At 49.1% G+C, this 20,653-nt stretch overlaps 1 protein-coding gene and 1 non-coding gene across 11 annotated transcripts in view; one reads left to right on the top strand and one right to left on the bottom strand.

The window, feature by feature from the left end:
* Positions 1-20,653, bottom strand: part of LOC138441089 (prolyl 4-hydroxylase subunit alpha-2) — a 145,640-nt gene that overhangs the window by 33,550 nt on the left and 91,437 nt on the right. For 8 of the 10 annotated variants that reach the window (XM_069591549.1, XM_069591540.1, XM_069591554.1 and 5 more), the window contains exon 2: positions 2,399-2,528. The gene's annotated coding sequence lies outside the window, so the exon portion shown is untranslated. Of the gene's footprint in view, positions 1-2,398; positions 2,529-4,518; positions 4,680-20,653 lie in introns of all 10 variants that reach the window. The other 2 variants (XM_069591541.1, XM_069591550.1) reach the window with 1 other exon arrangement.
* TRNAW-CCA (transfer RNA tryptophan (anticodon CCA)) lies at positions 6,457-6,528 on the top strand. Its single transcript has one exon. It is a non-coding gene; the product is annotated as a tRNA-Trp (tRNA).

The following is a 20,653-nucleotide window of genomic DNA, read 5'->3' as shown; positions in this document are numbered from 1 at the left end:
GAAGGCCTGAGCACACACAGAAATACACACAGCACAGGTAAGACACGGAGTGAACCACTGTTCTGGCCTTCCTCAGCCACCAGCTGATCTCCCCAGAGCTCAGCTAAAACCAGAGAGACTTTCCTGCCTCTACTAGACCCTGTTATTCCACGGGGAGCCTCCCTCTGTTTGCCCAGGTCCTCCCATCCATCCTCTCCCCCTTCTCAGGAGCTTGCTGGATGGATTATCCCCCCTCTATCTTGAATGTTCAACCTCCTCCTCTCAAATGGCTCCACCCCTTGACTATAAATATTGACAGGCCTTGGGACCTCCTTAGTGGTCCAGTGGCTAAGACTCCACGCTCCCAGTGCAGGGGGCCCAGGTTCAACCCCTGGTCAAGGAACTAGATCCTGTGTGCTGCAACTAAGACCCAGTGTAGCCAAATAAATAAATAAATATTTTTAAAAATATTTTCAGGCCTCTACTGTGGAAACAGTAAAGGGCTTCCCTTGTGGCTTATCTGGTAAAGAATCTGCCTGCAATGTGGGAGACCAGGGTTCGATACTTGGGTTGGGAAGATCCCCTGGAGAAGGAAAGGCTGCCTACTCCAGTCTTCTTGCCTAGAGAATTCCATGAACTGTATAGTCCATGGGGTTGCAAAGAGTTGGACACAACTGAGCGGCTTTCACTTTCACTATGGAAACAAAACCGCATTAGACCCCACCAGCTACTGCAGTATCTCTCTCCTCGACCACAGCAAAATTCTCTGAAAAAGCAATCTATCCTCACTTTTCTCCCAAACCTCAGAACCTTGCAGTGGGCCTTCTGTCCCCCTCGCAAGACCAAACAAACTCTCCATAACCTCCAAGTCTAAATTCAACAGCCCACTCTCCTCATTTGACAAAGCCCCCAGCAACCACCTGACACCCCAGCAGCCTTTGGTCACTGCCTCCCGGAAACACTCTTGTTCCACACCATCCTCTCTGGCCATGTCTGCCCATTTTCGCCCCCACCTCGTCCCCCTCCCTCCCCATTAGTCAATAAAGGTTGGGGGTTCCCTAGAGTTCAGGCCTAGGCACTCTACTTTCCTATTCTCTTTCTAGAACTCCTTCCTATACACAGATGAGGCACATTTGTCTCTCTACCCTTGCCCCTGACTCCTGAACTCCAGACTGGCTGCATAGTATACATCTCTGCTGCGTGTCCACAGGTTCCTCAGTCAAAGCATGCCCAGCGTGGAGTTCATGCTCTCTCCCCTCCTCCTGCTCCACGCCTCTGGTGCTGCCTGCCTCACTGGGGAGCCCACCCCACCCCACCCCACCCCCAGTTACCTCACTGGAAGCCTGGGAATCACCCTCAGCACTTCCCTCCTCCCTGGCCCAGGCTGTGTCCTTCCATATCCCGCATCTGTTCAATTCTACCACCCAAATCTCTCTCTAATCCACTCATTTTTCTCCATCCTCTTTCCTTTTTTTAAGATATGACCATGGGATGCCATCCTTTAATAACTTGGCACAGGCGTCTAAATATCAAAGAGATATGTACTTAAAAAAAAAAAAGCAAAACATGAGAGTTGCGAATTAGGTTTTATTTGGGGCAAAATGAGGACTGCAGCCCGGGTCTCCAACCTCTCGCCCTTGAATGACAGCAGCAGTTTCCCAGCTGACCGCCCCCTCCATTGCTTCCTCCCCTCTCTCTTCCATACAGTGACCTCCTCAGAATGCAGCTCTGAACCCATCACTTTCAGCTTAGTAAACTGCATTGTTCTCAGGAAAAAAATCCTCAAAGTGACCCATAAGGCCGCAAATGGTTTGGCCCCTGCTCACTCCTCCACTGACCTTCCCCTCCAGGCCCTCTAACTGGCCATTTCCCCTCCTCATTCCACTCCCAGGCCTTTGCACATTCTTTTCTTTCTCTCTAGCAAAATGTCCCTCCTCCCCAATTAAATCCTTCAGATCCTCCCAGAAGGAATTTCCTCGCTTCCCTGACCAGGTCAAAACCTCCTATAACAGCCTTTCATGCCCTACATGCTTTGTAACACTTGCAGCAGTTGCTATAGTTGAATGATTGTTTAGTTTAATGTCTGTTCCCCCTGCTCTGCCCCCAGTACACACACACACACACACACACACACACACACACTCACCGCTGGCCTGGGGTCTCCAGGAATACATAAACAATGTGTGTTGTCAATCATCACATCCTCAGCAGCTAACACAAAACTAGGACTCAATAAATATTTCATGACTACATGAAGGGATGGATGTCTCCTTAAAGCCTTGTCATAAAACTGTAGCCAAAAGGCTGACTGAGGCCCCCACAGAGCCTCAGTGTCCTGGGCCCCACTCATTCCTAAGTGTCTGCTTCTACTCCTCTCCTGTCTCATAGAAGGATACTTACTGTTGGACTTAGGACTCACCTGGGTAATCAGGATGATCTGACTGTCATGTCTGCTTTCTTCACCACTTTGCCTTCCTAGGGAGGGAGGCCGCTTCTGGGCTGTTTATCACTGTGTCTCCAGGTCCAGCACAGAGCCTAGAACCCAGAACCTAGACAGAGAGTAGGAAAGAAAAATACAGGGATGAATCAATGGACATGCCCCACTAATGTGGCCTCCACAAGCTTCACTAAGTACACCCATTTTGGGTCACTTAATAAATCAAGAGTCATTTTGAGCAGCCATGTCACACCCCCTTCCTCCCAAATCTGCTGTGTAAATAAAGCCACACCTCCCTTCTGATAATGGCTGTATCCTATTCATTTGTGCATTCACTCCACAAACATCTGATGGGCACCAGCTGAGGCCCTGGCTAGGGGTTCAGGGACCATGAAGATCAAAGGGGCTCTGTCTAGTGGGGAAAACTGGCAGGTGAACAGACACCCACCTAGTCCCAGTCTTAGAGACCCTTCTTGGGCTCAAGATCAGGTGACTGCCACCTTTGACCCCAGCCTGGTTTCATTTGGGGCATCACCAAATGAAACCTTTCCCCCATGCTGTCCCTAAGTGGTAACCCTGGCCAATGGCTCCTCAAAGCAGGCTAGACATGTCTACCCACCACCCCCACCCCAGAGAAGGACCTGGCATCTCTCCAGAGATGACAAAAATATCTGTGCTAGACAGACAGGTAACTGGATGAATGAGAGGGCAAGTGTGATGCAGCCTTTTGCTCTAAACCCAGGGGGTCCGCATCCCCTGAGCCAAGGACCAGTACCGCTCCACACAGCAGAAGGGCGAGGAGTGACGCTTCGTCTGTATTTACAGCCACTCCCTATCGCTCACGTTACCGCCTGACCTCTGTGTCCTGTTAGATTCTCATAGAAGCACGAACCCTACCAAGAACTGTGCATGTGAGGGACCTAGGTTGTGCTTTCCTTATAAGAATCTAATGCCTTATGATTCTGCATTGTGGTTAGTTGTATAATTATTTCACTATATATCATAATGTAATAATAATAGAAATAAAGTGCACAATAAATACAATGTGCTTGAATCATCCCGAAAACATTCCCCTCCCTCATCCATGGAAAAGTTGTCTTCCACAAAACTGGTCCCTGGTGCCAAAAATGCTGAGGACCTCTGCTCTAAGAGGCAGGGGTCTGAAGAGGCATCCTGAGCCTGCCCTGCTCCTGCCTTTCCCCACTCACCTATGATCCCTGACCTGGGAAGCAGGAGGTCTCCCAGACTGCTGATGACCCTTACAGGGCTTGGGAACCACCACAACAGCCGGAAATCTGGCCAGGGTTTATGAGTGCCTGGTCCCTCCATGGAATTCCCCAGAGCAGCGTTCCTGAGATCAGTGCCACAGAGGGTATTGTGCATGTTGACACACACCTGTACCCTTCAACACAGTCAGCACGCAGCTGGACTTTGGGTCCAACCCTCCTCTCCAGGTTCCTCCCTTTAGGGACCAAGAAAAGACTGGATATATCTTGACTCAAGGCCAGCGAGAGAGGGCCAGAAGTGCAGCTTGAGTGGGGCCACCTAGTGGCGGCCTTGCATGCATGCCAAGTGGCTTCAGTTGTGTCTGACTCTGTGACCCTATGGATTGTATAGCCCACCAGGCTCCTCTGTCCATGGGATTCTCCAGGCAAGAATACTGGAGTGGGTTGCCATGCCCTTCTCCAGGGGATCTTCCTGACCCAGGGATCAGACCCATATCTCATATGTCTCCTGCATGGGCAGATAGGTTATTTACCTTTAGCACCACCCAGGAAGCCCAGTGGTGGCCCTACGGCTTCAGAAATATGGCCTCTCAGGTCTGGTCTTACAGCCTGGTGTAGGACCCTGGGGTAGACAGAGAGAATCTGGCAGAATCCCCAGAAGCCTGCGGTGCCGCCCTGGAGAGGGCCAAGTGGGTGCCCCCAGAGCGTCCTCTTGGTGCATGCAAAAGATGAGACAGACCCAGTGGAGTGGCTACAAGTCCCCTCCTAGCTGCCTCCTCCATGGGCCCTTGCAACTCAAGACAGCAATGCAAGCACAAGCTGGGCTGTCATTACAGGGTGGAGAAAGGCATCCAGGGCCTTGGGAGCTATAATTACCCAGCAGGTCCAGGGCAGGCCCTCAGGGTAGAGACAACGGGCTTAGACTTCGTCTTCCCTCCTCACCACACTCGTCCCACTTCCATCTTGAGCAAGAAGCTTCTGGGTTGGTGCCAGTACCCAGAAGGCCAGGAGTTAGCTAGGTGCAGTGCTTAGAAATCCTGATATTATAAATATGTTTTTTAAAATTATTGTTATTACAACACAGAGCCCCATCCTACCCCAACCGTCACCCTGTCTCTCCTCCCCCAGCTTTGGGCGGGGGGAGGGATTAGGGATGGGTGAGGATGAGGTGAGAGTGGGGATAGCTATCGAACATCTGACTTAGCTACTGTTTAAAAGGCTGAACATTCAGTGGTTTCACTAATTTTTTTTTTTTCAGGCCTTGTCAAAATGTCAGGAAGCCAGTAGAGCAGAGAGCAGAGGAGAGACAAGAGGTGAGACTGCAGTGTTCTCGGGACAGAGCACCCTTGACTTCGCGGGCCCCCAGAATGGGTTTGGATATGATGCTGAAGGCAGGCAGCAGCTACCCCAGGGTGAAAGCTAGGGAGGAGCAGGATCCCATTTGGGATCTAGGGAGAGCATCCTGTCTGCCTGCTGTTGGGAGGAAGAGAAGGAGCAGAGCCTGGGAGTGACTGGGGATGAGGGTGGTGTAGGGTCTACATGACAGCTGATGCTAATCTCAAGTAAGGAATGGCAATGCATAGAGAAAGAAGCTGGTAGATTTAAGAATTAATAAGGAAGTAGACCCGGAAGGCTATGTTCATTCATTTATTTGGCAAATATTTATTGAAAGTTCTGCTCCCCATTCTGCACTCCTTCTTCAGGTTGAAGCCCTAATTCACACCCAGAACGAGGTCTTTTCATCGTTGGCTCCCTTGACCCTGCCACCCCAAAGCAGGTCTTGCTAAAGGAAATCAGTGGCAGCCCTCAGAAAACACAAGAACAGGGAGAGGGTTGTTTACCCCTAGAGATCACACCAGCACCCTTGAGAGTTTCAGACTGACATGGTATCCTTAATCACAGCGTCTGGTTTCCTCCGTCATGAGGCTCCTTCCACAAACCACCCAGTTAATCATGGTCTTGGCACTAAGTAACATCACCCTTCCTCACCCTGTGCTTCATTTCCCCCCCACCCTCCTATTTTTAAGTGAATACACTTCTGCTCTAGTGATGCACGTTTCTGAGGCAACTCATACCCTGTCCGGAATGAGATGGATATCCATCCACGAGTGACCCTAGCCCAGTCACGTTGTGCAAATTCTGTACTGCACAAGCCTGGGGCTCCATTCCCATCACAGACGTTGTAGATATGATTATTTATGACAATGTACCAGCAGATAGAAATAAAATGAATTACAAATGGGGTATTCCTTGCTGATTTGTACAAAACAGTTGTATGATTCGGTATGTCTGCTTCCACACAATCACAGGATCCTGAGTCACCCTTGTGGATGAGGCCTTCAGGAGTCCAACCCCTCCTGTGGGCTCTCTCCAGTCCTCAGCCGCCTGGCCTGTATCAGCTGTGGTTGTGGCCCTGACTCTCCCCCAGCCCCTTGAGGAGACGCAGGCATCTGATCTTGCTGGTGAGCCCCGTCCTCTGTCCAAGGAACTCTGTGCCAGACTCTGACCCACCACAGGGAGGCCAAGGCATTCATTCCTCTGGAGGCCCTCACTACACCACACCACATCAAACTTACTCCAGTACACTCACGTCTCATACACGTACATTTTGTACTTACCCAGTAAAAACATGGCTGAGTTGCAGTTAACTAGTTTCCATGACATAACATTATAGTTACTAGCATTTCATATTCACAATTTTATTTTTTGTAGTTTTCTACATTTTTCCCCGTGTCCATCATACGCATGAACCTGTGAGAAGCTTGATTGACCTGGCCCCAGCCTTTGGTGGGAGGATCCTTACCCACCAGAGCTTCCCTGGTGGCTCAGAGGTTACAGCGTCTGCCTCCAATGCGGGAGACCCGGGTTCAATCCCTGGGTAGGGAAGATCCCCTGGAGAAGGAAATGGTAACCCACTCCAGTATTCTTGCCTGGAGAATCCTATGGACAGAGAAGCCTGGTAGGCTACAATCCACGGGGCCGCAGAGTCGGACACGACTGAATGACTTCACTATACTATACTCTTTACCCACTGGACACGCAGGCGCATGCATAGAGGTGTGCACGCATGCACAAGCTTGTGGGACTTGGCTTCTCACATGAGAAGGAGGAGATTCTGTGCTCTGTACCTTGGCTGTGCCCTTAACCTTGACTCTGTCTCACAACTTAATGTTAACACTGAACCAGAATCTTACTTTATCGCTAACCCTGAGCCAGTCAGTTGACGCTTGGAATCAGAAAAATGTCTGCTTCTATCACCCGCAGGAATCACACCTCCAAGGGGAGCAGGAATAGTTTGGACAGGGTATCTCCCTGGCTGAAGAGTGAAGGTAGAGACATGGCTATCGTGCCGTGTCTGGCCATCAGACACTGTCATGTGTCAATAGTCAGGGAGCAAGCGTTATTCTCTCATCCCAACAGTCACCAAATACGTCTAGGCAAGGCTGACCCATTACCTTCATCAAGACCTGGAATGTTTTTTCTTTACTTCATCCCAGAACAACAGCAGTTATCTGTGTCCCTGGGCTGACATGCAATGGGGCCTCAAATCTCTTTGGAAAAATTCTGCTGCTGTGGTCTTGCCCCAATAGCTCCAGCTGCAAAAATGAGGATGGCCAGCAGAGGGTGCATGGAACCCACCATGGGCCACCCAGTTAAAGGAGCAGTCCCAGTTTTGCTCAAAAAGCCCCAGTTCTTGATCAGGCTCTATTCCTACAACCTGCCAAGGTTTAACGGGAACCCTTGCCTAGAACTGCATAAACAGGAGCAACCATAAACATGGGCAGATAGAGATGTTTTCCAGGCCATATGGAATACCTCCAATGCTGGGACCTCTGGTAGTGGGAAAGGCAGAGAGGGTACCATGGGTGACCAAGGCCCTTCACAGCCAGTTAAGTTGACTTGCAGCCTGGGGAGAGCCTCAGGCCATAGGATCCAGTAGGCCTAAAGAAAACCCAAGGGCCAGTAGCTCAGCGAAGTTAGGTAAGGAGATGGGGAGGCGGCTGATAGGACTCTGAGCATGCCTGGAATATCATGGCTCCTGTTGAGGTGATTCCTTGAAGAGAGGGGCCACAGGAGAAGGGATAGGCAGTCCTCTTTGGGGTTCCCCTGATGCTCCATGTGCTTCTCTGATAGGGCAGCTAAGGGATGGCGTGCTCTCGCCGGTCCAGGGAGTGGAAGCTAACACTTCACAGACATCATCTGCAGAGGACGCTTCTGCTGCTCCTTCAGACCCTTGTCTCTCTCTCCCCTCCTGCTTTGTGCTCCTGACTGCCAACCTACATGATGACACAGCAGGTGCTCCTGCCCTGTGACTTTTGGTTGGATTCAATCTATGGAGAGCACCAAGCCAGGAGGAAGACATGGACTCTGGGAAAGTTGCCTGCAGCCTACACTTGAGGGTCCAGCTCAGTGACCTACCTAATTTCGGGACTGCCCTGGCTATACTGAGGGGCAGCCAGGCCCATCTGCTTTCTTTCACAATAGGATCACTCAGCCCAAGGCCTCAGAAGCCGTCTACATCCTCACTTACCTACAGTCAGTCAATAAATAATTGCTGACACATTGTCTGTGCCCAGTCCTAGGTGCCCAGGGACACAGACACAGAGCTGAGGTGAGTCTGACAAAAGCCTTTGACAGAGCTAATGGGGTTCTTTTTTGGCAGGGGAGGGGGCAACGACACAGACAAGGAAATTGATGATGAGTCACAGGGGCTGAGGGAGCCTGCAGAAGGGTATCTCATCTCCTAGTGGCCAGTTGAGGGAGTGGGGTTTGGGCCTCTGAAAAGTCAGCCGGGGGGAATAATGGAGGTCTGGGAGACAGAAGCTGCAAAGGCTGGGGTGGGGGAATTCCCTGGCAGTTTGGGTAGACTCCGGCAGTTGGTGATGGACAAGGAGGCCTGGCGTGCTGCGCTTCATGGGGTCGCAAAGAGTCGGACACGACTGAGTGACTGAACTGAACTGAACCGAACCGAACCAGTGGTTAGGACTCTGTACTCTCACTGCTGAGGGGCCACGTTCAGTCCCTGGTGGGGAACTAAGATCCCACAAGCCATGCTGTGTGGCCAAAATGAAAAAAATAAAAAGGCTGGGGGAGGGGGATGACTAATTCACATGGAAGCCTGTGCTGGCCAGGCAGGGCCTCCCTCTGCCCACTGGAAAGCTGCTTGAACTTCATAGACTCCTACCAGCAGGCGTGGAATGACATGTGCAGCCAGGGCCACTTTAAAATTTGTTTAAAAATGTATTAAGATATAATCAGGTGGCACTACATAAGAGATGTGGGTTCGATCCCTAGATTGGGAAGATCCCCTGGAGTAGGGAAATGGCAACCCACTCCAGGATTCTTGCCCGAATCAGACACAACTGAGTGCACACACACACACATACACACACACAATCAACAAAAGGAAAACTGCTCGTCTTAATGTATAGCCCAATGTGTTTCAAATACATGTAAACTCATATTACCATCACTTAGACCAAGATATAGACTATTTCTATAATGTCAAAAGGCTCCCTTGTAACCCAGTGATAGTCAATAAACCTTCCCAAAGTTGACTACTATTCTTTCTTCTTTGATTATGTTTTTCAGATTTTGAATTTTATCAAAGTGAACTTATACACTATATACTTTTATGTCTGCTTCTTAAATTCAACATTATGGTTGTGGTAGTGCCCCATCTTGCTGTTTTTGGTAGTACATCATTCTATTTCATTGCTGTATGGTATTCCATTATTTGAATATATCATAATTTATCCATTCTATTGTTGGCAAACATTTGGACTGTTTCCAGTTTTTAGTTATTTTAAATAAAACTGCTTTGTATATGGAGAAGGCAATGGCGACCCACTCCAGTATTCTTGCCTGGAAAATCCCATGGGTGGAGGAACCTGATAGGCTGCAGTCCATGGGGTCGCTAAGAGTCGGACACAACTGAGCGACTTCACTTTCACTCTTCGCTTTCATGCATTGGAGAAGGACATGGCAACCCACTCCAGTGTTCTTGCCTGGAGAATCCCAGGGACGGAGGAGCCTGGTAGGCTGCCGTCTATGGGGTCGCACAGAGTAGGACACGACTGAAGCAACTTAGCAGCAGCAGCAGCTTTGTATATATTTGCACATGTACATTCTTATTTCTTAGTGGAAATAAACATTCACTTATGTAGAATATAAACCCAGAAGTGGAATCACTAGGTCATAGTATCTACACATATTTAGCTATAGTGGTTACCTCCAACCATTTTTCTAGATGGTTGTACAAAATTACTCTCCCAGCAACAGCATATGAAAGTTCCAGTTGTTCCACACAACAATGTGGGAAATCCTCAGGGGAAAAGCCAGGGTAAATGTGAAACTCACTACACATTATTCCCTTTTCTCAAGGATCATAATCCTTCCATTCTTACCTGCATTAGTTGTTCTCCAATGTCCTCAAAGAGTTGTCCTTTATATTTCGTCCAAGTTTCTTAACTGTTTTTGGCAGGAGTATTATTCTGATACTACCTGCCACCATGGCCAGAACTGGAAGTTTTATTCGGTTCAGTTCTGACACCAGATTAGAAAATACTGGAAAGGGATGGGCCCCACTGGCCCAGCTGTTTTCAGCTCCAGCTTAGAGTCTCGACACCTGTGGCATCACATCCGCATTCTGAATTAAGCCTCCCTATTTTCCTTTCTTCTTTTAAAATTTTATTAGATTCCAACCATGGGTGAGTAACTGGTAATAAACTAACTTCTCCACTGTAAACAAATACAAAGCTAGATAAAACATTTACAGTAACTGATTACAGGCATTGGACATCAAACAACCTTCATCCTTGAGAGAAAGGAAACACAAGAGGTGAATTCCACATTCACTAAAGTTCTTTGCCTAGGGCATTTTCCAAAAGAAGGCAGAAGGAAGTGGAGCCCAAACAGAGCAAAGCAGATGAGTAAAGGAAATAGAGATCAGAGATAGAGGATACTGAGGTGGCTGAACTTGTGGGGCAGGGTATTAAAGAGTAAGGAGGGAGCTGCATGGAGAAGGAGCTCTAGAATTCTGCCCAGACACACTCTTGAGGCTTTGTCTAAGTTGCATAGTTGCAGAGAAAGACTCTTTGAAGCCTGGTGGATAAAAAAAAACTCTGAGTCTGTGAACTAAACAGAGGTTCCAGAGTTCACAGAGGGCTGAGACCTGATCTGGCCAGAGTGGAAAGACCTTGCTGAAAACCCTGAACATTTAATTAAAATCTTAGAAAGTCCATACCTTAGGAATAGGGCCACTCTAGCCATATAGAACTGTGCTGTTGGAGAAGACCCTTGAGAATCCCTTGGACTGCAAGGAGATCCAACCAGTCTATCCTGAAGGAAATCAGTCCTGAATACTCATTGGAAGGACTGATGCTGAAGCTGAAACTCCAATACTTTGGCCACCTGATGCGAAGAACTGACTCATCTGAAAAGACCCTGAGGCTGGGAAAGATTGAAGGTGGGAGGAGAAGGGGACGACAGAGGATGAGCTGGTTGCATGGCATCACTGACTCCATGGATATGAGTTTGAGTAAGCTCCAGGACTTGGTGATGGACAGAGAAGCCCGGCGTGCTGCAGTCCATGAGGTCACAAAGAGCTGGACACAACTGAGCAACTGAACTGAACTGAGCCACACAGAATGCATTACTTTACACCTGCCCTAACAAAGCCTCAATAAGATCAAATTAAGCCTCTGGTAGATTTACTGCCCAATGAAACAAACTCAACACTCCATAAAGAAGAGCATAATCCAGACTCAAAAATGTACTGTCCACAGTTTCCAACATACAGCCAAATATCACCAGACATATGAAGATACAGGAAAATATGATATATAGCCAGGAGAATAGGAACATATTCAAAGATAACACAGATACTGGAAATAGCAGATAAGGACTTTAAAACACCTATTATAAATATGTTCAAGAATTTTTCAGTGATAAGATGGACATAATAAATGAAAAGATATGCCATCTCAGCAGAGAAATGGAAACTGTAAAAAAGAACTCAATGGAAATTCTAGAACTGAAAAACATAATATATAAAATGAAAGTTTTACCAGGTAGTCGTAAGAGTAGACTGGGCTCTGCAGAAGAAAAGTTCAGTTAACTTGAAATCAAGTTAATAGAAATCATTTAAATGGAAACACAGAAAGAAAATGGACTAGAAAAAAAAGTGAGTAGAGCTTCAGGGAAATGAGCTGGAAACAATATCAGGCACTCTAGTATACATAAAATTAGAGTCCCGGAAGGAAAGGAAAGAGATTATGGTGAAACTTTAAATAAAATAGTGACTAAAATTCTAAATTTTATTTTAAAAATTATTAACTCATCATCCCCAAAAGCTTAGGATTATAAAACCTCAACCAGGATAAATACAAAGGAAACCACATCCAGGCACATCATAATCAAATATCTTAAAACCAAAGAAAACATCTTAAAAACAATGAAAGGCACAAACACGTTACATTAAGAGGAACACTTATCCATCATCAGAAGTAATGTAAGCCAGAAAACATGGAAACCTAAAAAATATATAGCATATTAAACATGTTATTAAAAATCAACCAAGAATTCTATATCCAGAAAAACTATCTCTATAAAAGAAATGAGAAATAAAACTATTTTGAATTTTTGAAAAAGCTGAGAGACTTTATCACCAGTGAAACTGCATTACCAGACATGTTCAAGGAAGTTCTTAATGCTGAGGAGAAATGATACCTGATGGAAACTTGGCTCTAAACAAAAGAACAAAGATCTGTAATACGTAAATATAAAATACATTTTCTTGTTTCCTAAACAATTAAAGAGATAACTGAGTATTTAAAGCAAAAATAACAACTCTTCATTATGGAGTTTATCATGTTTGTAGAAGCAAACGTACAACAACGCAATAGAAAGGAAGGGAAGGGTAAGTGGAAGTATACTAGTGTGAGGCTTTTATATAAAAAGGAAAGTATCCTTTTCTTCTTTTATTTTTCATTTTATTACCTTCATCTTCCTAGTTAAAATACAATGCAGATTTATTTACATAAAATTAAAACCCTGACAAAACACATAACCTAGAAATGTAAATGTTTCAAAACGTTATCACCAGCGGTAAATATCAGTAGTTGTGACTTAATAGTTTTAAAAGGTATTAAAAATCTGAACACATATACGAATATACCTTATTCTGCTCCATCTGACAAGATCCCTCTACTAGTCATGGGAGTTTTTCAATTGATTCTCCTGGATTTTATGAAGACACAACTATGATAACATCTGCCAGTAATGACCCTCTGACTCTTTCCATTACTTACTTCTTTTACTAATCCATTATTTCTTTTTTTTTCCACCTTACAGTCCTAGTAAGGGCCTCCAAAGCAGCCCTGCACTGCAGTAGTGAAAGGGACATTGTGTTTGGATAATGTCCATTGTTTGGACATTAATGGCAACTGTAGAGTTGTAAGTCCAGTATTGGCTTTTGGTTTCCAGTATATGTCATTTAGGGCTTCCTCGGTGGCTGAGTGGTAAAGAATCGCCAGCAATGTGTTAGAAGCAGGTTTACTCTCTGGATTGGGAAGATGCCCTGAAGGAGGAAGTGGCAACACACACCAGTATTCTTGCCTGGAAAATCCGATGGACAGAGGAACCTGGTGGGCTACAGTCCATGGGGTGGCAGAGTCAGACACGACTGAGCACACACACACACACATATGTTATTTAAAAAGTTAATGTTTCCTCCTCTTCACGATTTTCCAACTTTTTACTGTGAATAGCTGGTGAGTTTCCTCAAATGTCTTTTGGGCTGATCACAGTGTTCTTTTTTTCTCTTTAATCTATTAATCAATGGATTTTATAATGTTAAATCAAGCTTGCAATCCTAGAAAATCACCAAGTCGGTAACTATTTTAACATACTATGGAAATCACTTTGCTGTATTCACAAATTAGATGGATCTGCCATTTTCTTTGCAGGGGGCTGCCTTGGTGTTAGCATAATAAATAGATCTTAACAATAATTGTGGGAACTCTGGCTCAGGAACACCACAGTTCTCAGAGGGAGAATGCTTGTGTTCCTTGGCTGGGCCAACAATGCTGCATGCTTGAACGCCCAATGTCACAGCTCTTTGTGGTCAGCTTGTTTAATCCTAGACGCAGCTACCTCTCAGGGCCTGCTGGTTCCAGAGTTGTGGGCAAGCTCCATTCCAACACTCAGCGCATGTCTAATCCAGATCTGCCATTTTCCCTTCCTCTTCCCTGAGATGAGACAGTTCTTACTTAACTCTCAGCATGTAGAAAGCTCATTATACATTCTCTTTGAGCAATCGTGGCTTCCCGTGTGGGAGAGGCACCCCTCTATACCCCCTCAACCCTGCCTCTCCTGTTCCTTAGGCAATCCTACCTTCCTGCAAATAAGATGATCTCACAGGCAGCAAACAGTCTGATTAGGTGTCCTCTCAGCGGGGGACACGTCACATGTACACTCTTTGTAGGGGGTGGGAACAAGAGATGTGGGGTGTGAGGAACTCAGACCCTGACACTGAGGACTCTGCCCACGTCCCACTGCCGAGCCTGGGTCTGCACAGCTATGGGCCTAGCCTTGGGAGGAAAAGTAAGTGGGAAAGGATTTTTGAAGATTTCTGGGAGCCAAAAATATAGCCACCCAGGACATGAGACTGACTCATGAATCCTCCTGCAGCCCATTCACCCCATGGGCCCGGAGTAGCCTGAACCCAGCTTCACCCTTCCAGGCCTGTATCTGGCTTTTTCTGCTCTAATCCCCATGGCCCCCTGCACCTGGATTCCCATACCCTGGGGCCAGCTGACAGCTGCTGCACTCTAGGGGCACAGCTCTGCTCCACTCTCCTAGCAACACAGACGGCCAGGCTCACACCAGGTGGTCACAGCTGGGGTGTCCCAAAGCCAGGCCCGGAGGTGAAGTCAGCCTGAACAGTCCATGCCAGCCTGTGACTCAGTCGCTAGAGGCACCACAAGCACCACTTGGCAGTGCTGGGCACCACCAGGCAGGGCATTTCACCAAGACAAATCAGAGACTAAAGCTGCTGGTGCTGTAGAGGGGTGGGTGGCCCTTAGAGACAGAGGATGCAGCTGGGACGACAGGCTGGACACAGGGCCATGCTTGCTGGACTCTTGGGGAAGTCTTCAAGGCCTCCGCCAATCTCATCGTGGTCTCTAATACTCTTGGGTAGTAGGAGACAGAGGCTAAATCTATACCAGTAAGAAAGTTATGAGGGGTAGGGGCTGCTAAGGTTCATCTTGAGGAGGACTAGGCAGTCTGGAATTTAAATCTTTGAAGTTATCTCCAAATGAGGCTATACATTTTACATGTGTGTTATAAGCGTTCAATACTCAGGCCTAAAACAGTGCCTGACCCATAGGAGGCTCTCAAAAATATTTGTTGAATAAATGACCAAAGCATAAATATTATAAAACACAATTTTCAGGGACTTCCGGTGGTCCAGTGGTCAGCCCGCCAATGCAGAGGACACAGGTTCAATCCCTGGTCCAGGAACTAAGACCCCACATGCCAAGGGGCAACTAAGCCTGTGCGCCACAACTACTGAGTCCATGCACCTAGAGCCTGTGCTTCACAACACGCGAAACCACTGCAATGAGAAGCCTGTGCACCACAAGAAAGAGGAGCCCCCGCTTGCCTCAATTACAGAAAGCACGCGCACAGCAATGAAGAGCCCATGCATCACAATGAAGACCCGGTGCAACCATAAGACAAACAAATAAAGGTAAAAATCCTTACAACAAACAAAAAACACTATTCTCACATTTTTCCTATACTTATTTCACTGAAAGCCTAGAAATATGGAAGTGGCCTGGCCTTCTGAGTGGCCTCAGTGTCAGCTCTAATGGTCAGAAGAGGAGGAAAGTCTTCAGCCAGGAGAACAGAGTGTCCTGGCCAGGCCCCTGCCAAACGTGAGTGTCTGTGGATGTGTGGCCTGGGGCAGAGCTAAGCTGTGCCAGGACTCCAGGCCCGGGGAGCCAGTCCCAGGCTGACAGAGGAGCAGTGGCATGTGTCTCGGGAGCCTCAGTAATTCCTGGGCCTCCTCCCACGCTCGTTCCTCTTTGTCATCCTTGCACTTTCGGTGGTCTGACCTGCTCCGACAGCTCACGTCCCCCAGAGCTGCAGAGGGATGGATCCTGAGCCCCTGCTTATGCTAGAGTATGGTGCTGGTCAGGCCAAGGCCAAGAGCGTCTAGGGAACAGAACGGACCATCCAGTTGTTCCCTGATCCCTCTGCTCTTCTGCCTGGAGAAGCTGATTTGTAAAAGAAGGCACCTTCTCTGCTCAGGGACCCACTGTGGCTGGCTGATAGAAGCCTTCAACTATCACGGGAAGCTGGTGAGAACCCCAGCATTGGGCCTCTATTTGGGGACTACAGGTAGCAGCACTGAGGCATTTGGTGCTAGGAGAAGCTGGGTGATTCTAAGGCAAGCTGACTGTACCCTCTGGGCTGAGCAAGAAGCAGGAGAGAGGGTAAGCTTGGGGGTGTCTTTGAGGCAGGGGCTGAGACCATGGTGCCTTTGTAAGCTGCTTTCTTGAAGAAAGCACTCAGTCACATGGGCCTCACTCCCACCTCTGACAACCTGTTCTGTCACTTCCTTACTTGGGCTGGGCTGCTCCTGACTCTCCCACCTGTCTGCTGCCTCCCTCCATTCCTCCCAACTCCCTCCACTCCCAGGCCTCAGGGCCAGAGCCTCCTTGGGCCCAGCTGGGTAAACCTGCCCCCACCCTGCTGCCTGGCAGTCCCTTTGTTGGGGACCAGAGCAGATGGGTTTTCTCTGTAGAAACAGAGACAAAGCAGGTCCGACGGGGGTGCTACTGGGGACTGCAGGCATGATCAAGACATGTCTAGTCTCTGGTGCAAGGGGCATGGCGTAAGTCACCAATGCAGGGTCTAAACCCCTGATTGGCTGCATAGAAAATATATGTGCTTGGGGTGGACGCTCACCCTTCCCAAGGCTCAGTTTTCTGATGAGAATTGGTTCTGCTTTTGCGCCTGCCCTGGAATCTGGCTCAAGGCCAGTAACTAGGCTCCGATTGTCAGAATTGGCTTTGTCCCTGTTTGGATCTTCAGAGGCTGGTTTCCTCTAGAGCCTCTAGCTTCTCAGCCCCCAGGGGGGTTGTGTCGGGGTGGGGAGTCCCGACATCTCCAAGCCTACTTAATCAGGTCTAGGCTAAACACACAGCATGCATTCAAAAAGTTTGTTGAGGGATCAAATGGCACAAAACTAAAGCTGGGAAACTCCCTTTGTCACAGGCACACCCTCCCCTGAGTTCTGCTGCACCAAACACAGCTCACAGGCCAGCTTTGTTGCCTCCTTGACTAGCCCTGTCATCCCAAGATATGTGGGGCATTGCCTTTAGTCCACTTCAAAAGCTACACCACCTCAGACCTTCTTTCCAGGTGTTACCTGGTGCCCATCCCCCTGGCTGTCTCTCCCCTGTGGTCTCCCCATTGAGAGCCCCTCAAATCTTGCTAAGGCCTGCCTTGCTCCCTATCATTATAGGGCCAAGCTCTGGCCCTGCAGAAGGCCCCCACAGCCCCTCCCCATCCAGCCCTGCCCCAGACTGTTGTTCTCTCCACCCTGCACACTCACAGGTTCCTAGCCTTGACCAACAGACTGCTTAGTGAACAGACCCAAAGAAGGCCAGAGGCCATGGGACCTGGAGTCAGGCCACTTAGGCTACACTGAAACGGGAGTTTCTTGGGTTCTTCTTTGGGTACCCTCTGGGTCCTGGAATGGCCAGAACTGTGAAGTGGGCATCCCGTGAAGACGAAGTACCCCATCAAGACTCAGATCTCCTTGGAATCCAGGCTATTGACTGACAGGAGAAGGCTGGGCCTTGAAGGAAGGCTGTATTGGCCTGAATAGAGCAGATTGGATCTAGAGATCTGTGGCCCCAGGGCCAGGACAGGGCAGGTTAGGGTCTTGGCTCTCTGGTCAGCCCCTGGCACTTCACAGGAAGGTATCTGGTGGCTCAGAGGTTAAAGCATCTGCCCGCAATGCGGGGAACCTGGGTTCGATCCCTGGGTCAGGAAGATCCCCTGGAGAAGGAAATGGCAATCCACTCCAGTATTCTTGCCTGGAGAATTCCATGGATGGAGGAGCCTGGTGGGCTACAGTCCACGGGGTCGCAAAGAGTCGGACACGACTGAGCAACTTCACTTTCACTATCCTCAAGGGCTGCTTCATCAGTTTCACTACACACCCTACTCGGGGCTGCTTCCAACTCTGGGCGGTCCCCCGGGTTGGCCTCAGCTTCAGCCGGAGATTGTTCCTGTTTCGGCCCTTCCCTCAACCCCCACCCTAGGCTGAGTCCCAAGGGCATCTCCCAAGGGCATCTGTTCCTGCTAGAGCCTGCCAGTCCATTGAGGAAAAAGCATTGTAGTTTCTCCTGACCTTGGACAGATCTGGCCGCACACAGCAGACCTGGGCATAGTGCCCTGAGCTACTTGAGGCTCCCCTGAAGGACAGGGCCCCTGAGCATGCCTCTAAGACGGCAGGAACAGAAGAGCACAAGTCTCTGCCTCCTGGATCCCCTCACGCCCTGCCTCTCTCTGGGCCACGGCTGAGGGATGAGCTGTAATAATGATTCCTGTAACAACAATAATATTGTTACTAACAAATGTTTTTGAACACCCTCTCTGTGCCAGGCTCTCTGTGGCTGCTGGGGAAACATAAATAAATAAGATAGACACAGTCTTTGTCCCTACAGATCTCTCTACCACAGCCCTGGGCAGGCATGGGCCCTGGCATATGGAAAAGCACTCAATATGTTTTTGTTGAATGAATAAAGAATGCATGAAGTGAGCAGTCTGGTTGTACCGAGCAGCAGAGATGCCTGGTGGGGTGTGCAATGAATAAGTGAAGGCCACCAGGGAGAGGTGACGCATGACCCAGCTGCCATCATCCCCACCTTGGAGAGGGCTCCCAGACCCTGTAAAATGCCCTGTAACCTGGTGCTTCAGCATGATAGGGATTCAGCAGTACAGCAATCCCCCAGGGAATAAGAGCAACAAGCCTGAAAAGGAAATTCTGAGAGTTTCCTGGAGGGCGCACTGGGGATGGACTGAAGCAGCTTGCCTAACTCACTGTCCAGAAGCAGGGCATCTCAGCAGTGAGCCCACAGTGTGACTCCTAAGAAGGTGTGCCTCCAATCTCCAGGAACAGAGCCTTGCCCAGGCCTGTGTCCTCTGGGAGGGTGCTGTCTGAAGCGGGCCTCTGATGTCCCCTCAAGTCAGAGGTGCCATCAAGGACCCACTGTGGAGGATGACTGCCATGGACCCTGGAACTACCCCAAAAACTGCTCAATGAAATGGGAAAGTTTATACCTCTGACTTTGGAGGAGCCACTCCCCACCACACCCCTGTCTTCAACCGTAAGGGAGAAGCCTTCAGAGATGGATTACCCAGCCCAGAGCCTCAAGGGCTAGGCCGACCACTCCTGGACAGGGGTGATATACTTCCCCCAAAGGAAGTAAAGAGGAAGGCAGTGAAGGAATTTCAGGATGGGGGTGGTGGTTGGGAGTCCTGAGGGTGTGTAAACTGGGAGAAGTCTAAGGAAGAGTTTCAGGAATCCACTATGGGATGCCTTGGGCAGGAACTTCCTCAGCCTCCTGAGGTCCCACCTCCCGACAGCAAAGACCTGCACCATTTACATTCACCGTGGCTCTCAGAGTGTCGATGAGGTGTCTGATCACCCAGTCATGCTGTGCACTTAGTTCTCAGGCAGTCAGCGACAGTGTTAGCTGCTCCCAATCTCCACATGATTCAGTGGGGTCCAAGTCTTAGGGTCCTCTGGCCTAAGGGCCCCTGAGAGACCATCCAGCCACTGACTCTTTACCAGCCCTTCTGCTTTGTTGGTCCCTGTTGGACACAAGTCTGTACAGAGTTGAGCAGAAACCTCCTTGCTCACAGAATTGAAAGTCCAATGGCTGGCACTCTCTGGTTATATCCCCCCAACCCGTGCATTCCCATATATATCCTCCAACACACACACCACTGCCACACACACCACTCATGTTTCTCTGCCACCTGAACAGACAGCAAACAGCACCCCTTCTCCCAGAGAGGCATCCACGTTACACCTTGAAGAGCACACCCACTTCCTTGGACTACCCTAAGTACGTGCCTCTCAAGTCCTCTTTCTTGAGGTGTTACAGATCCGATAGATCCATCTTACCCCATAACTTGTTAGCCTCCCAAGGGCAGCGTTCTTAACAGAAGCTGGACAAGAGGGCACACAGAGTTATCAAGAACGGCTAAATGAGGGGCCTCTTCAGGGTCTGGAAGAGCACACAGGCTTCCCTAGTGTAGCCAGGCCAAAGTGTCCACGGTGGCCTGAGAGGGGTCAGTGGGGCCCTTACCAGGCCATAGTACCTGCAAACGTGGCACCCTGAAGGATGATGGCACCCTTCATGGCACCCTGAAGGACAATGGTTGAGAGAGAAGACCAGGAAGGTCCCAAGTGAAGGGCTGCCCCAGATTCCACTCCGCTCAGGTACTTCACACCCCTGCAATGCTTCACAGCCACAACCCGAGCCACACTAGTTGCTCCTTTCCTAGGTAGGCAGCTTTCCAAAACTCCTTACAAGGGAGAATGAAAAAGGGCCGTGAATGCAGGAAGAAAGCCTGGGAGGATAGGGCAGCTGGAGAAGGCCTGAGTGTCCTGGGGAAGCAGTGACACTTGTAAGGACACGACAGGGCGCCCAAGAGAGCCTTCCTGACCTCCCCAGACGAGGTCGGGAACTTTTCTGTCCCCCCTCCCATACTCGCACTGCCCTCTGTCAGCCTGCGCCTGCGACACCGGCCCAGGTCTGCTCAGGGGCAGGGCTCCCCATCAGTGCTCGCGGTTCAGGGGACTCCTCGCGGAGGTGGGGCCCAGAACTGCCTGCCAGGACCCTGCGGAGGTTCGAAGCAGGGCGAGGCCCCATCCCCCATCTGGGCAGCCCCTGCCCCTCATCTTGCCCCGGGCTGGGGC

The sequence above is a fragment of the Ovis canadensis genome, chromosome 5 (genome assembly GCF_042477335.2).
Source record: "Ovis canadensis isolate MfBH-ARS-UI-01 breed Bighorn chromosome 5, ARS-UI_OviCan_v2, whole genome shotgun sequence".
Taxonomy (NCBI): Eukaryota; Metazoa; Chordata; class Mammalia; order Artiodactyla; family Bovidae; genus Ovis; species Ovis canadensis.
This window is presented reverse-complemented; position numbering and strand designations above follow the sequence as displayed.